Source organism: Chrysemys picta, chromosome 7 (genome assembly GCF_011386835.1).
Source record: "Chrysemys picta bellii isolate R12L10 chromosome 7, ASM1138683v2, whole genome shotgun sequence".
NCBI lineage: Eukaryota > Metazoa > Chordata > Testudines > Emydidae > Chrysemys > Chrysemys picta.
In genome coordinates this window covers 100,516,138-100,533,370 of record NC_088797.1, presented here as the reverse complement: position 1 = coordinate 100,533,370, position 17,233 = coordinate 100,516,138, and positions in this window count along the sequence as shown.

Below are 17,233 nucleotides of genomic sequence, written 5' to 3'. Positions count from 1 at the left end.
GGATGAACCCGCTTCAGGGGCAGCTCGGATTGGCCAATGGATTGGCACGCTGGTCCTCCACTTTGCATCAACGTCATTCGGGAAAAGAGCAACACTAAATGAAGATTTTATTATAAAGTCAAGGTACTTTAAATGGCTGTAAATTTACCCACTGATTTATCTTTCAAGCGACTAAATAAATCCAATTGAATGGGAGTTTAGTTAGGCTAAAGCTTTAGAAGGGAATCAAAAAAAAATATGAGCACACATATGATCAGATCGAAATAATGCAGATTTTGAGATCAAATTAGTAATGCGTTAGTTTAACCCTGATTCCTAGAAAACCAACTAACAACAACAGCAAATTACAACTTCGTTAGTTTTATTTTTCTGTTGTTTTTTTCTCTATTCAAAATATGTCGTTAAGTCATGGGAACCTAAATAGAAGTGCTAATAAAAAGTATCACACCATGTATCTGAGCATTAGAGTTGCCTTTTCCCCTTGATGCTCAGACTAAACAATACTCCAGGCTGTTTACATTTGTCACACAGACTGTTAATTCTAACTGTTCGATACATTCTAGGCTATAGAAGGATCGCTCACAAATGTGCAGCGGATTGTGCCCAGCGTTCTCTTTGATATCAAATGTAGATATTATTATTATTATCTCTACAGCACCAGTGCCCCGTAACCTAGAACGCGCTTCTTAGTTGTCAATCGTATCTGTACAAAGGTTTTAAAGAAGACCCAGACTTTTGACTAACCGAGCAAGGCTGGCATTCTGTTTGGGAGTGAAATACGCTCTTGTGGTTCTTTTGTCGTTTACAGTTTGGGCCGATTGTAACTCACGGGCAGCTATGCCGGTTCAATGTGGGCTTTTGAATGCTGTTTACCTGATGATTAGTTTTCAATGCACCACTCTCTATTTAACTGATAATTAGTTCTCTATACTCTCTAAACTGCTCAGTATATATTAGATTTGAATTCTGACAGTATTTTTTAAAGTATTATAGTTTAGGATTAAGTTTGATAGCACGTCCTGCCATCGGGGTTTAAATAGAATTCTCCACTGAAATCAGTGGGGACGTCTGCTTAAAAACTGGTGGCTGCATGTGGTCTGCTGTTCAAACTGAAAGAATGTCTCTTAAATAATAAACGTGCTTTATACGTGAACTCGCAATATTTTAAAGTGCATTTGCAGAAATATAAACCTTAACAAAGATTGTTTCCTAATCGAAAACATTCTTAGTTGCTACGAACATGAAAAAGTGAGTAGGTGCCAATGCCATATTGTTGGAAAATACATCTGGAGGGATTTTTTAAAGGGATGCTTTCTTAGTTTATTTTTGAAGGACTTTTCATGTAAGTTGTGGATACATTATTAGCAAAGGAAAATAGTGTGAACTATAGCTAACAGGGAAGTGAAACGTTCTAAAGTTTTTTTAAAAGATACCTATGAATTTCCAAACGAAGCAAGTGATCATTAATATTAAATAATGAAATTTAAACATATAAATTTAAATATACATAATATTAAATGTATACTTTAATTTATTAAACGTATTAAATACAGTAATTAAATGTATGATCAGGACATATAACAGTTGAAGAGTAGTTATTTGTCTTGAAATTGCTACCTTGATTATATTAAAATACATTTCTGGAATTAAAAACTTCGACTAGACCAATTATCTTTATTTTAGCCACTCTGATGTTGTGTTCTCACTATCTGTCCATCCTGTTATGCACACCATTGTACATAATATTTGCAAGGAGCTGAAAAAAGCAATGAAATTGTTTGTTGAGGCCTCTTTAGAGTGTCATCAGCTTTGTATCCCAGGTCATATGTTTTATAAATACTATAATTAGAATTTGTATTTAAAAAGAGACGGTGAATGTCATCTTCTTTCAGCTCTTTGAATTGGGTACAACTACATTTTAGGTTCAGGCTTTGCTGTTCGGTGCTTAAAGGATAGTACAGAGGAAATTTATATTCATACAGCATCATGCACTGCAAATTCATATCTAAGCTGTAAAGATTCCTAAATCCGCTTTACAATGTCCCGAGTTTGATTCCCATTGAGAATGAGTTGATCATTTTTTCCTTCCGCTGTTTGGGTATGCTAAAGAGGTTCCAGGTGAGCTAAGCCGGTTTATTATTCTTTTTGACTTTTCCGAAAAGTGACTGGTTAAGTGTTTGTCTTCTTAAAGGAGAGAATCCTTTACAGTTTTCTTTTGCCCTTTACCTGTCCGGTGGGTTTCGCTCTCTCTCTGATATTTCTATTTGCACGTTAGATTGTTTCCCTTGTAGTGATGTGTGATTTTATCTTGTCTTCCTGTCCCTCCCTTCGCCCCCACCGCACACTAGTATTTAAATAATCATACATGTGAGAGAACAATCTGGCTTCAGTTTGCTACTCAACCATAGTGACTGCTGCATACTTTGATACTGGCAGAATTTAGCATCCCCAGGGTTTAGGTGATTTGTGGAGATGAAAGTCACTTGAGCCATTGCAGAAATATATTTCCAATATTTAGCAGTGCAGGGGGACCTGAAATGATAGGCGAGTGGTGCTATTCGCCTGGAGTGAACCGATATTTCCCCCTCTATGAATATCGATTTTTCATTCATTGACCATTTCAGTTCCAGCAAAATATAGAAAAGCCGCCCCACGGGTGATGGGAATCGTGCTTTAATTAAAATAATAGATACAGGCAAAAAACTATAATTCCCTAGGGAGCAGAGATCACCGCCAGGTCTCCCGGGTTTATTTTAATTACACAGGACAGATTAACAAAGGAAACATCTCACTTGCTTTTCTAGTTGTTGGGGGAGAAACTGACACCTAAGTGCGCTCCAATTCCGAGTCCCTTCGCACTTTGCAGGGATCTCATCGCTTAAAGGGAAACAAGCGCTGGTGACCATCCATTCTCTCCCACCGATCTGAACCTGCCCAGGAGCTCAGCCCAGCGCAGGGGGTATTGAGAATGTGCGCTCATGACTGGTCTTCGTGCTGAGACTCACCTGGCCTTGGCCAGTTGGCCTTCTGTTCCAGGCGCTTGGAGCAGAGCGAAGCATTTTCTTGTTAAAGTGGAAGGAAGGGGGAGAGCCCTGTTCCCATTTCCCTTTGCAATTTGCTTGCTCCACTGAGGATTCGCACTTGCTTTGTACCGTAGTTTGGATCATTCTGTTTAAAGATCACCCCCATGTCCTCGTTTATCCCAGATGATCGAAGCCCAGGGGCGTTTTGATAGGGTCCCCATATGCACTACAGAGCAGTAAATAGGGACAGAATTTTATCCCCCCCCCACCCCCGGGTAGATTATAGAAAGAATTGCCGCGTTCACATTAATCCCCGCATGTTCTTTTGTATTTCTCCTCTTTACAAAGTTCCCTGGAGCATGTTTAATTCAGAGGAAGGTGCAATAAAAGTGACGGGACATAGCGGGACCATTGTAGGAGGAGATGGTTGTATTGAATGCTAAGGTTATCACCGAGACCCAGCAACAGAACAGACACTAGTTTTCCGTTGTCTCTGGAGTCCTCCAGTGTTTCAGGTTGCGATTGTTGTTAAGTGTGTGAAACACTGAACTGCTCCGTGTGCCGTGTAGTCATCATTTTATTGAGAGCCTTGGCGGGCCCCACACATGCATAAGTTCCCTTAAAGAAAGGAAATAGTTTGCCTTCCACTAAGTGTGGGCTAGCTGCAGACTCTGTTCCCATTTTGCAACAGGCCGGGACAAACCCGCCAGCAAACAGTAATGAAGGAAAACAAAGCGCTTAATAGAGAGGGGACAGATGCTCTGACGTCTTCTGCTCTCTGTAACCCGGCCACAATTGGCCTTGTGTTGGGAAGAGCTCCCTGTAGGAGACACAGGGACATCTAGTGTCATAAAGAGCCCACATCCAGGCAGAGAGCAGGGCACCACCCCACACTCAACAAACCCAGGGACCTTTTCAGCCAGTTCTTTGTGAAGAAAGAATGGACTGACTCCGCCTGACCGTCACTTCATAGTTCCAGGCTGGGAGGTTCAGGCTTCTCACTTTATTACCCCCAGCCTACTTCCATTGCTACTGAACGCGCCCATCCTGCACACGCAGCTGCTAATGTACACAGACTAATATCGGTGACCGTGTGAAGTGTAATGACATCTAACGCACTTTACCTTTCTCCACTGCTTCTAACCTTCTTCTCCCCTTTCCCCCACCCATAAATACAGAGACTCAACTGCTTTGGCAGCCTTAGATGGAAATGAAACTGTAAAGTCAGCATTTAAGCCAAAATAAACTTTGTAAATGTCCCAGGTGTAGGTTTGAATTCTGAGGTGAAATTGAGAGATCATGTATGCCTTGAAATTTCCCAGTACTATACCACCCTTTTTGTTCTGCCCCACGGTGCTTGTGAAAAGTTTCTTCCACAATTGCTCCTTCTTAAACTGTCAACAAGGAAATACGTTTATTTCCAGCGATCACCAGCCTATGCACGTTTTATGGGGATGAAATTATAGTTTTTGCTAATTTTCTCTTCTCTCGCTCTCTCTTTCCTGCGCCTGTCATTTGGGTTCTTTTAAAATCCTGCCATAAATAAAACACACTCCAATATTGAGATGAGAAATCCTCCTTACAGCCCCTCGTCTTCACGCTAAAACATTGCTCTGAGCTTTGAGAATAATTTATATCCGTCATCAATGACACTTGTTACTCATTAATTGTACATTTGTCCTGTTTATTGACTTTCGTGCGATCTAATACCCCGAAGTTTTCTAGAAGGAAATATATGGCTCTTATCTCTGCAGACCCCACGGCGTGATAAAACTGCTTTTACAGTGTTTTATATCTTTTCTTTTGGCGCTTCCATGAGACAGGACACATTAAAAAGCGGCATCAGTTCAAAGTCCACAGCCTGGCAGCGCGACACCCCGGGAATAGATTGAGCTGCGCTCGGTGGACAAGCGGAAGGCTTGGTGAAGAAGTGAAGCCTTGACACTTTGCAGCCGGAGTTCAAGAGGAGCCAAAGGAGGCCCCCAAATGTCCCATGACCTTAAGCCCCCCCCCCACCTGTGGTTGATTTCCGCTCTTACAGCTTCTATTTCATTCCCTGCAGCCGGTCACTGTGCAGTCTCAGGACACCCCAACTCCTTTCGGTGGTTTAATGCTGGAGAGAACTTCTGAGACTCATCTTTTAGGAAATTAACCTTTTCCCCTCCTCCTATGTTAAATCTTGCCTTGTCCAGCAGGCCAGAGGCAGGTAAAACTCTCATTGACTGAGTAAAACCAAGCAGGGACCCCGCTCAGCAGCGTCCTGGGTGGCCCTGTCAATTGCGGCAGAGTTTAAGCTTTCGGTTACCCCCCCCCCTCCCATTTACTCCACAAAAATGTTGGTGTCAGAGGACTCAGTTACAGTCGGATTATTCACCCACTAATTAAACCATGGGTTCATCTTGTAGTGGACTGGGGCCCATCCGTGTCCTAATTCCATCGCTGTCTGTGCTACAGTTTTGGAGTGCGGAAGGACTGTCTCACAGTTCAGAGACAGGGGTAATCCCCTCTAAATCACCAGCTAGAACTGCCCCCTCCCCCATGCTGTTACTATGCAGCCAGGTCCTACATTTCTAGTTTTTTTTTTTGGCAAAGGAAAAACCTCCTGTGCCTGCAGACAGGCTGAAGCAATAACTCCAGGAGAGTTGGGAGCTAGCCCCAGGCATTTAAATTATATGTTAACCTCGATTTTTAATGGTAGCATCGTAAATATCAACATTGTCATCTGTTTTACAGCTGATGACTGTGGTAAAACACCCACTTTATGTTCATATCCGCACCCGCTGTTCCAGGCATAGACGTTGGGAAAAGTTAGTATAACATATAGCCCATGCCTCTGCCAGCAGAGGGATTTCCCCTAGCTGTGTATTTCAGGGCCCGCAGCACTTTGGCCAATCGAGTTTTAAATAACTCCTGTAATGTGAATAACTCCTGTCATGTGAACTTCCCTACTCTGAGATCTCTTTATTTGTTTGCCTGATTTTTGTTTTGTTCCTATTTTTTTCTATTCTTAATTTCATCTCTGTACTCCTAGTTATACTCCTGGGTTTAACAGAGCGACTGGAGGAGAGAAGAGGGGAGTAGCAGCCCCAGATTGAGGAAGGGGATAGAAAAGAAGCCACTAGAGGATGGGGAGGGGGTGGGGTGGGGGAAGACGTGATGAAAGTTCTGCCACTTTTCCCCATTTGGAGCCTTAAACTGTAGTAAATTACTAATCAAAGAACCACATCAGGCAATCTTAGCAAACGAGGCACGTAGATTAGGTGGGCAGTTGCAGTGGGGGGTCTGCAGTGTAGGCTTCTGCCTGTGAAGACCCCCTAGGGATGCAGGTAACAACCATCAATGTCCGGAACCCGCAGCCGTGGCGGAACAGCTGAAGTCAATCGGAATGGTGAGGGCACAAGACATTCCGGCTCGGGCCCAGCGTGCGGACGGTAGGACAGCGGCTGTGTTTTGTTCTCGAGGTAGCTAGACAAGGGTTTATCGCCTAGGAAAATGACCACCAGGAGAGAACAAAGGGTGCCGGAGAACGTGACCCAGGCGAGCAACTTCGGGGCAACCCTCTCAGCCCTTTCGCTTCATGTGCCGCGGGCAAGGGTCTGCACAGCGCCGGGCTCGGTGAGAGGCGAGTACCAGCTGTCGAAGGGCTTGATCGCCCCTTGATTTTGTGACAGCGGAGTCCCATATGTGTGATGTCAGCTGCCTGGTCTGGCAATCAGGATGGAGCCGGAGCGAGCCCTTAATAGAGACTCCCCGGTTGTTTGGCTTACAGGTGTCAACTGGGCGAGGAGAAAAGGCAGGTCTGGATCAGCCTCTGGGCCAGGACTAGGCGACTAGGCAATCCGAGCCCTAAGGGAGGACCCCCTTTCCCTGGTATCGCACAGCCACAGCGAACTGTGCCCCGGAAAACTACTTTTTGTAACGCAAGTGGGTGATCTACTGTCTGTGTGCAGCCTAGAGGCCACACGCCCTGTCCCACCCAGGAGAGCCAAACAAGAGTTAACGGGACCGATCCCTCATCCCCCGCCCCCGCAACTATTAAAGGAAATCTGATTTGGATTAATACCAATGACAGGGGATACCCGCATAGGTGCTGGAAGTAGGTCATAGCCATTGACTCCAACTGTAAACCCTGCATCTCACTATACAAATGGGTCCAATGCCCCCGACACCCTGAACTCCCCATTGTAGCAAATGCCTGGGTAAGGCTGTGACCCTCTCCTCTTATTGTTTGGGAGAAAAATTGATGATGGCTAAAAATAATATGCACAGAGACAGAAAAGCGAGATTTTCCAACATGGTGAAAGTCTCACTGATGAAAGTGTGTGGGTGACTTTGTCTAAAAAACCCCCTAAAAATAAAAATTAAACTTCTTGGTGCATTATTTCGGTGTGTTTATTTCTGACAATAGGTTTAAGGTTAATTTCGGTTAAGCAAAATAAACTTCTATATTCAATCAACGGATTAATATTAATTAAAATAATAAACTGATCACAACACACTTTCTCCTTGAAGTTCAGTATGGAGTCCTTTTTGTGCAGCGCTACACGTGAGACTAAAAACTGTGTAAGTGCCTCTGCTCTACCGCGGTGAATTAGAAAGAAACATTGTAAACATTTTCATTACAACGAATTGTTTTAACAAATTAACGAAGTCGCTTGCTTTAGGCCTCAGTTAAAGAAGGAGACTCGAAATGTCACAAAATTGCACCATTTGATTTTGTTCTGAGCATGAATTTTTTTGCAATTAGTTAGGGACACAAATGTAAGAGGACCCGATGGTGGTATAAAGCATATTTGCCTGTCAACCCAGAGATCTGATATCTGGCGTGCGATTTTCAATTAAGTGGTGGGTTTTTTGGTCAAAATTAAATTTGTGGATCAACTTACCCTACGGAGCTTTCCTCACAGCTGTCCTTAGTATCCCAGGAGTATATCAACATCAAACCCAGGCTACGTGAGACGCGCTAGTAAAGACAATTGCTGGCATACATGATTAGTGCTCCTAAAATTATTTACCGTTCACACTAATTATAACTGATGCATTCATTCCCGGAGTGAATAAAAGCCATCAGAGGAAAAACTTTGACCAAACTCTTGTGAGATTTACGCTGTCGGTGTTTGCCAGCACATGATTTACAAAACAATCGTAACTAGGCTCCCAGTGCAGCGTCTGATGTGAAAGTGTAAAGAACAGCGTTAGAGCACCTAGCAGCTCGTGAAAGAAGCTAATGTGCATGGGACCCACCATTATTTTAGGGTGCCCAATAGTCTCCCTGTCTGTAGTCGCTGCGTTGATAGGCGATAGCCTCACACTGGATGCCAAATGACTGTCTTCAGCAAGTGGCCGCTGAGGGGAGGCTTATGGGGGAGGGCGGAGAGGGAGGAATGAAGGGTCCCTCTTGAAACCATGCCCCATGAAGCCTCTTCCTTCTGTGTCCTCCCTTGGCAGAGCTCCTCGATCTATCTGCTGCTGTTCTACCACCCTGCCAAGCAGAACAAAGTTGGGGAAAAGGTCACTAAAGTTCTGTAGATACGTTTTTGGGGGGCTGGAACTAGGTATCTTTTCCTTCCCGGCACTGATCATTGCCATACGTTGAGAGAACAATAGAGCTTTCTTCCAACTCCAACCAATGGGTTGGCTTTTGCAACTTGATTTTTTTTTTTTTAATATCCGAATTCCCAGCCTGCAGTGACCCTTGAACAACATCAGGAAATATAGGTGCTACAACTAGGAGTTCTGGGGGTGGTGCTGCACCCCCTGGCTTGAAGTGGTTGTCATTATATCCAGGGTTTACAGTTTGGTTCAATGGCTCTCAGCACCCCTCTTGTACAAATTGTTCCAGCATCCCTGTCAGGAAAATGTCCTCACCCCTCTGCACTGGTTCGCAAAGCTGTGGGACGAGCATAAAAGTGTTCGCGTCGCCACCTAGTGATGATCTGCGGAAATGCCCTGAAAAATAAAGTCTTATAAATAACAAATATAAGGCAGCGTTGCAAAATCATGATGAGAATTTATCAGCAGAGGCAAAACATTTATTCATCCACTTTTACTAAGACGATACAAAAGTAATGATATTTTACTTTCCTGTCGTTTCCCCTCCCCCTCCAAGCAAATAGAATTATGCAAAGCTCAATAATACATTTACCACCAGCATGTATGCAACGATGTATCTTTATAAGGCTATTCATAATTGATTAGTATACTATTATCTCATAATATTTTCTGCCGCTGAGCCAATCATAATGGACACCTTCAACCGTGGCAGGTGTATAGTTCAGGTGGAAAAAATGGTCCTTTCGCCTACTTTGTTTTCATTTTCATGAATAAAATTGTTTTAATGTATCATTTTTTTTCTAGGATCCTCCAAGAGTCTCGACCACCGAACAGAGCCCCACAAGAGCCTTATCGTTCACACAGACTTTGAGCTGGTGACATGCTTTATTTTTAGGGCTCTAAAAAAAATCCCATCCTTCAGATTATTCCAGTAATTGTAATAAATCAAAGCACATTAGGTGGATTATACTGTTTCCTTGCATCACATTTTACCAGGTTGTGGTGATATTTTTTGTTTTTGTTTATATTTTAATCCCTGTCATCTAAAGGTAAATATGATTGCTGGAAAGCGTTTGTTTGGACACCAATATTAAATTGAAACAGGTGTTTTTAAATAAAAGGCTTTAGAGCCTGTGAATAATAAGCAAGATAGAAGTGGATTCGGACTAGCAAAGGGATGCAAAGAAACATCAGTGGTAACCTGCCAAACTGTCCCATGGTGTGTAACCCTTGATTTACATGGAGTCATTTGGGAACAAAATATTATTTCATGTCCACTTTTTCCCCTTCTTGTTCTGTTAAGCAAAAATGATACTTTTTGTTGGGCTGTTCACTGATAATAAACACAGCACTTCATTACATTTAACTGTCTTTCTAGGGGAGAGATTGCTCTAACTCTGCAACTATTGAAATTAATGGGAGTATTCCCATGGGAATAGAAACAAGCCACTGGTGACATTTTGAAGTTTGCAAATTAATGACTACCTTTTCTGGACATACTTGTTACCAATCTCAGTTTTGTTTCAAAATTAATAGGGAATAAATACCTCTGCTGTTAACACATTTATCCACGTCTGTAATGTAGCATTGTATTAAGCTTAGCCAATGTGGTTTATAGTTACCTTAGGAAAACAACAATTTTCTGTTTAATGAAGATTTTAGTGTAGTGTTTCTTATGGGTCAAACTCTAATTCCTCTACATGAGCTTTTTTATTAGAAAGAAAGAAAGAAACCTGATTAATCATATGCATTTAAATGGGCAGCAAGCCAAACGCCCACTGAGGTCAGGCTTTGTATTCATTGGAGTTTGGCCTGATAAAGGCCAGCAAGTTTTGGCCCATTAAATGTTGTTTGTTTATTATGATATTTCAGTTGTATAAAAGGCTCAAGCCTGACTGCCTTGTGCTGCAAAAGTTCCACTGACAATGCGTGTGTTTGGATTTAATTCAGTGGGCACATTTAACGTACAAAGACATCAGGCTTATGGCCAAACTACTTTTGTAGAATATGTGCCACCTTTTGTGCAAAAATGTTTGGCAAGTGTTTAGAAGATCTGCTGGACTTTTCTCTTACACAGGTGTTGAGACGACACACTAAAACCACAGATGCTTAGATCACATGCTTAGTCTTTCTGTGTCTGTGTTGGTTATTATATATGTATATATCTACAATACATATAGTATACAAACACATACAAAACAAATGAAATGACTTGTGCAGCAAGTGTTCTGTAGCTAAGTGATATGTCAGCAGTGATTTTTATAGTTTCTGATATGCAGTTTTATGTTAAACTAGAGTCTGTATTTTAAATCACTTTAGCATATGAAGTGACTCAGATGCATAAATGTTTTCAGGACTGGGACTGTATTTGAGCAACATATAGCAGAATGTGGTACTGGTCCTGATTTGGGCCTCTGAGTACAACATTATAAACAGTCTTATTAATACTAATACTAATATCCAAGTCTTTGGTCAGATGTTTCTTTTGTTGAATTACACATGGAAATATGAGAAGTGGAATGTGATTAGCCAAGCAACCTGGGCATGGAGAGTAAGCACTTGACACTCTTACAATAGCACAGAGAGTTTATAATTCAGACATATCAGAGGTTGCGGAGCAACATTAATGTGTTTTGATGGAGTAAAAAATATAATTCCTCTTGGTATCTAATTTAATATGTTGTGGCAAAGCACTTAGTTTTGTCTGCGTTCAGACTGAATGCTATGTGTAACCATGGAGTATTGCATGATTTGGAATCATGCCATAAATGCATGCCCAGATCCTGTTGAGAATGGGATGTTACATAAAGGGGTTACATAAAGGGGTGCTGAGTTTTGGATTTGGGAATCTGAAGCCAGGTGACATTTGTGCGGTTTCAGGCTTTGCATTAGCAGGCCTGCAAAGGCTGTATAAATCTTCCCTTGCCTTTTTCGGATATATATGGTCTATGATTTTGTTGTTGTTTATTGGTTCTTTAATCTAATGTCAATCATACAATAAACATAGGGAATCACTCATGCCAGGCAATTTTGCTTCCTTAACTGAACCCATATGCTTCTGCAAAAAGAACAGGAGTACTTGTGGCACCTTAGAGACTAACAAATTTGTTAGTCTCTAAGGTGCCACAAGTACTCCTGTTCTTTTTGCGGATACAAATAACACGGTTGCTACTCTGAAACCTGTCCATATGCTTCTGTATCCAGCAGTTCCTCAGGAGAAAAGAAAAATAAAGTAAATATTTAGAACATCATTGAATTAACTCTGAATTTCGAGTATCTCCAAAAATCTATTCAGATTAAAGTTAATAAAGAAAATATCACTGCTGTAATGTGGGCCGGAAGAAGTAGAAACTGTAAACGATTTATGGAAAAGCGGTCTCTTTAGGACAGATTGCCACCCCTTTGCAGAAACCTACAGAAAAGAGACCATAGAGCTGGGAAAACTCCACAATGTTCCCTATAATATGCCTGTAAGAGATAGCGGGATGGTGAGCTGTGGTGTTTACAGCAAGTGAGGCCTCCCAATCCCATGAATCTTTAGGACCCATAGGGAAGGGATGCCACAGATCTGTACAGATGTCAGGGGACCAGTGAGAGGCCCTCTCCACACAGGGGACTTGTGCTTCCAGTGTAGCTCTGTGTCCCTCACAGCACATTTCCTGCTTCTTTGCAGCACAGCTCCAATGGATCCATGTTGTCATTGCTTCCACAGCCAGCAGCCACCTCTGGGTCCTATTAAATGGCAAGGGATTTCTGCCCCCAAAGGGGTCCATACAAAGTGAATACATCCTAGTATTTTCTTTGTGGGGCATCTGCACAGCGTGACATATGTCTCTGCTGGCCACACTCCTACCTTCTCTGTTCCTCCCTGGCCACCCACCTCCTGTTCCTTTCCCACATGTGGCACTCCTCATCCAGGGAGAGCCTTCTATGGGGGCCAGGGAGTCGGCAGGAACATAGCAATGTCGGGAACTGTCCTCTTTTGTCTACATGGGAGGGTATATCCCACGTGCGAGGATTTCAGGGTACAACTGTTCCCAGTATTAGGCTGAAAAACTGCTCTCACAGACTCTCCTACATTTGTGATTTTTGTTTCACCCTCATTTTAGAGCTTGATCCCAAAGCATCCCCCTAGTTGAGGACTCATGTATAGCACACAAGACCAAGACATTAATTCCATGTGCTGCCTTAGGCTTTATTTGGTCACTATATGGTAAGAACAAGTGTTGTAAGGAAAAGAGAGAGCAACAAATTTCCCTGCAAAGTCTTACATGTCAGGAAGAAAATGACAGAATTCCAGGCCTAGAAGGAGATGATTTAAAGAACAGTGCCCGAGGCACACCCAACTAACAGACATAAGGGCGCCACCTTAAAGTTTTATAACCCTATACATTCAGTGTTAAAGGGAGATTAAAACAATTAATAAGCTAATTAATGTACTGGCAAAGTTTCTCTTAGAGACTACTGCTATCTTAACAGCTGTAGGGAGTGATTAACTGAAGGTCAGCACTAGGGCGCATAATAATAATAATAAAAAAATCCACTTGTGGTCAAAGGGTACTTGAATGCCAGAGCAAAAAGGAGAGAGGAGGAGATAGGTCAGTCAAACAGGAAGCTTATGGAGGTTGTGCTAGGGCGGCTTTAAAAGCGCAGACTAAGTTTGCTAAGGCAAAAAGGAAGTTTGTTGGTTTTGTCAGTGCTGTGCCATGCTGTTTATTTCTTAAACATTCCTTGTATGTGCCAAGTAATTGTTTCCCTGGTAGAATCTAACAATGCATTCCAAAGAGATTTTAGAACATGGACATTCTCATTCAAGAGTTTGTGCTAAACTATTTGGTTTCTGCTGGCAATCTTTTGTAATGAAAAACTGGTTGATGGTTCTCATTCAAACCAAGTATCTCTTATAGCTAAAAGTAGTTAAAGGGCCAGCCAGCCTAGGACAATATACCTATTAAGGGGACTCAGGGTCAGCCTGGACTGTGAGGAACCACCTGCCCTCCCCCCTCAGCTGATCCTGATTGGCTGGGGATCAGATGGCTTGGGCCAATAATTATCAGACCCAGCTGGGAAGGAATCAGGTGATTTCCATAAGGGCTGAGAGAACTCCACTAGGGAGGAGTGAGTGATGTAGGGGAGAGGTTATCTCCTGTGACTGGCCCCAAAAGGACAGGAGGGTCCTGTGCTAGGGCCTGTAGAGGGCCAAATCTAGACAGCTGTCTGGAGGTTGATGGGAATATGGATGAGAACCAGACTGAGGAAGGACTTTAGGGAGAAAGCCTTGAGGGTCAGTGGCTTGGTTATGAGCTGGGACTCCAGGGAGAAAATGTGGAGGGTCAGCACTCTGAGAGAGCGAAGTGGAAGGGTAGCCTAGGAGGGGCAGAAGACCCTTCCATGTTATGTTTCCTTGGGGATTACATATGTTTATCAGTGCCTTGCATGGGCGTGCTGAGCAAGAGATGGTAGGACACAAGTGGGTGCTGTGGACGCTGACCCTGACACATATATCTACAATATTGAGTTCTAAATTTATTCAAATAAAGACAAATACATATTTACATGTAGATTTGAGAAATGCTTGAACCAGTCCTTGGACTCCTCATTTTGTTTTCAAGGTAGAAGGAAGAATAGTCCTAAATCATTGAAAACATTTCCCTCTCGAGTAGGCCAAGAGTTACTAAAATGTAATTAATCAACTTTATTTTGCCATGTGCAGTCTTATGAATTAATAGATTGTTCCTTTGTTTAACGAGAACTCTCATAGTTTGCTCATTGCCATGATCAATGGATGGTGAGCTTGGACTCCTCTCCTGAAAAGTCTCTAGTCTTGCAGCCTGTCTCCATGATATTTGGGAATTGTCATATTCAGGGGTGCACTCCAGACCATTGAGGGGTTGTGTCACTGCCTGCCCTGTAACCTGAGTGCCTCAAAATGCTCTGCTGCTGGGGTTCACTTGTTTGGGCACTTCTAACCAGCATACAAGCAGGCACTGAGTGTCTGTATGGTAAGCAGCTCTGATTCAACTGTTCTGATTCCAGCAGCCTGCCTACCACACAACAGCCACACGCTAGTCTCTACTACCCAACTACCAGGATTTAAATTCACAGAGATTATTTCCTGTAGTCCTCCACATCCTGACCCCCACCCCATCCCCGCAGGCTTCAGTTGCATGGCAGAGAGCATCGGGGCTTTAGCCCTGTTGGGGGCAGGGGAGGGCACCAGGGCTTGGGGCTCAGGTTATAGATTGCATTCTATGAAAAAGATTGTGAGAACAAAGAATTAAAGCCCCATAAATAGTTTGATCAAGTCAGATTAAAAACAAAACATACCCATACCCTTAAAGAGGTCACAACTCTAAACAGTTTTTCCAAATGATGGATTTTGTAGACGAGGTAAACAATGTGCTCCGGAAGAGAAACTTGTGGAAGGGCTGGGACACTCAGTGAGTTTCAATTTGAAATGTTTCTTATGAATCATTCTGTCTGGGGTGGAGTTGGCCCCCACCATGGATTAAGCAGGGTGGTCCAGCCCTCCTAGAATCTGTGGGGAAATCTGTACAGAGGAATCTGTACAGAGGAAGGGCATTTACGGAGTGGACCCATGTTGCTGCCCTATGCTCCAGCCCCACCCTCAGCCTATGTCAAGATGGCTTCTTCAGGAGTTTTGGTTTCACTGGTTCCCTGCCAGGGCTATACTTCTGCCCTAAATGCACCACAGAGGGGTTGATAGTATGGAGCAGGAATCCTCAGTGTGGACATTACCTGGAACTTCTTGTAACTTTCCACTGGAAGGGAGGGGTGTGTGTGTTCAAGTTTGGAAAACAAAGGAGTCCCGCCTTATGTAAATCCTATTTAAGGGTGGGGAGGAAGGCAAACAGGACGCCTCCTCTCCATGGCCTGTCTGCCCAAGAAGAAAGACTGCAAAAGCCACCTGAAGGGAAGGCAAGGGGGGAGTCCAGACTGAGACAGGGGTCCAGTCTGAAAAGGAATAGAACTGGAACACTGAACCACAGAAACTTTGCAACCCACCTAAAATAACATTTAGGATGAGATTTTACATTTTGTAACCTGTTGAGCTTAGCTTGCGTAGTTTGCTTGATTTGGTCAGTAATCTGCTTTGTTCTATCTGTTATCTCTTATATTCACTTAAAATTCACCTCTTGTAGTTAATAAATTTATTGCCTGTTTATAATATAACCCAGTTTATGTAATTTCTAACTCGGGGGGGGGGGGGGGGGGGACAAGAAGTTGTGCATATCTCCCTCCACTTTGAGTGAGGGGGGCGAATTTCATAAAACCTTTGGGTCTGTACCCCTTAAAGGGAGTGGGCACCAGAGTGTTGGAAGAAGCCCCTAGAGCGGATCTCTGTCTCTCTGTGCAGCTGGGTGTGGCTCTGCCTGTGTGCTTGGCTGGAAGAGGCTTGTGAGCCTAACCCAGCAAGGCCAGGTAAAGGGGACCCAGGCTGGCAGAATTGGCTGATTGAACAGGGGAAGCTCAGTTAAACCCCAGCACGTTAGGTGCCACCCCAAAGGGCCCAAACCCATCACAGGGCTATCCTGTGCCCTGCTGCTCCCCCTTCTTGAGCAGCCTGCCACAAACCAGAGAGCCCTAAATGTGCAGAATTACCCATTGCTATGGTGACTTCATGTGGTATTGGTTCAAGACCCCTACTTCTGACTAAATTTGGGACATTTCAGCAGGCATTCTGCTCTTTTTCTATTGCAAAAAATAGTTGTGAAAGATTTGTGGTTGATTAGTGATAACGATTAATGCCTTCATCAACCACGAACACTTCATAACTGTCCTTTGTTGCAATACTTTCCTTAAAGAACAAGGACAACAGAAGTTTCATATCTATAGTGTAACCCAGATCGAGGCGTTGACATTTCTGACTCAGAGTGGAGTCAAGAACTGTGTTAAATGTATGGTTTCAATGTGCAGTAAATATACCCAATTGCAGTACTTCATAATACACACTTTACAATATCATTTTTATGAATACAATTTGAAAAAAAAAATCTACTGTTTTCATGACCTAAATACTTGATACCAAGTGTCACTATTTTTCTGCTTATGGGATTGTCTTCTGAGGTTGAGCTTTTAGTCTCAGACTGAAGAACTATTTGAAAAAAATGTATAGGTAAGTCTATTGAGCTTGACTGGTTTCTGTGTCTGTTTGATAGGTATCAGTGTAAATTTGATTATTATGTTATATTGAAGTTTTAAATTTCTTGGCCCTTTTTGGTGTAAAGACTCATTCTTCAGCTATAGATTTCAAACTCCAAGGATTTCAAAGCCCTTTGAAAATATTAATTAAGCTCACAATAGCTCTAGAAGATAGGCAACGAATCACTTCACCCACCACTTGAAATGTAGACAATTCCACTCCAAGAAGTGGAACACAGCACTTCAATACTACATATTTTATAATAACAAGTGACGAATAGTCTCTGTTCCACATGAAACTGCAGAGAGAGTTTAAGTAGGGAATATGTTATTACCAGAATAAGACTTTTGTCAAGCTAATGGAGTTAACCATCCTTCTCTTACAAAAAGTATTTTTGATGACTACATGTGATCAGGGTCTTCTTGGCTTTATGGTTCTTCCCAGACAAACAGCACATTTGGCAATATAGCTGCCCCCAAACATGCTGGGAATT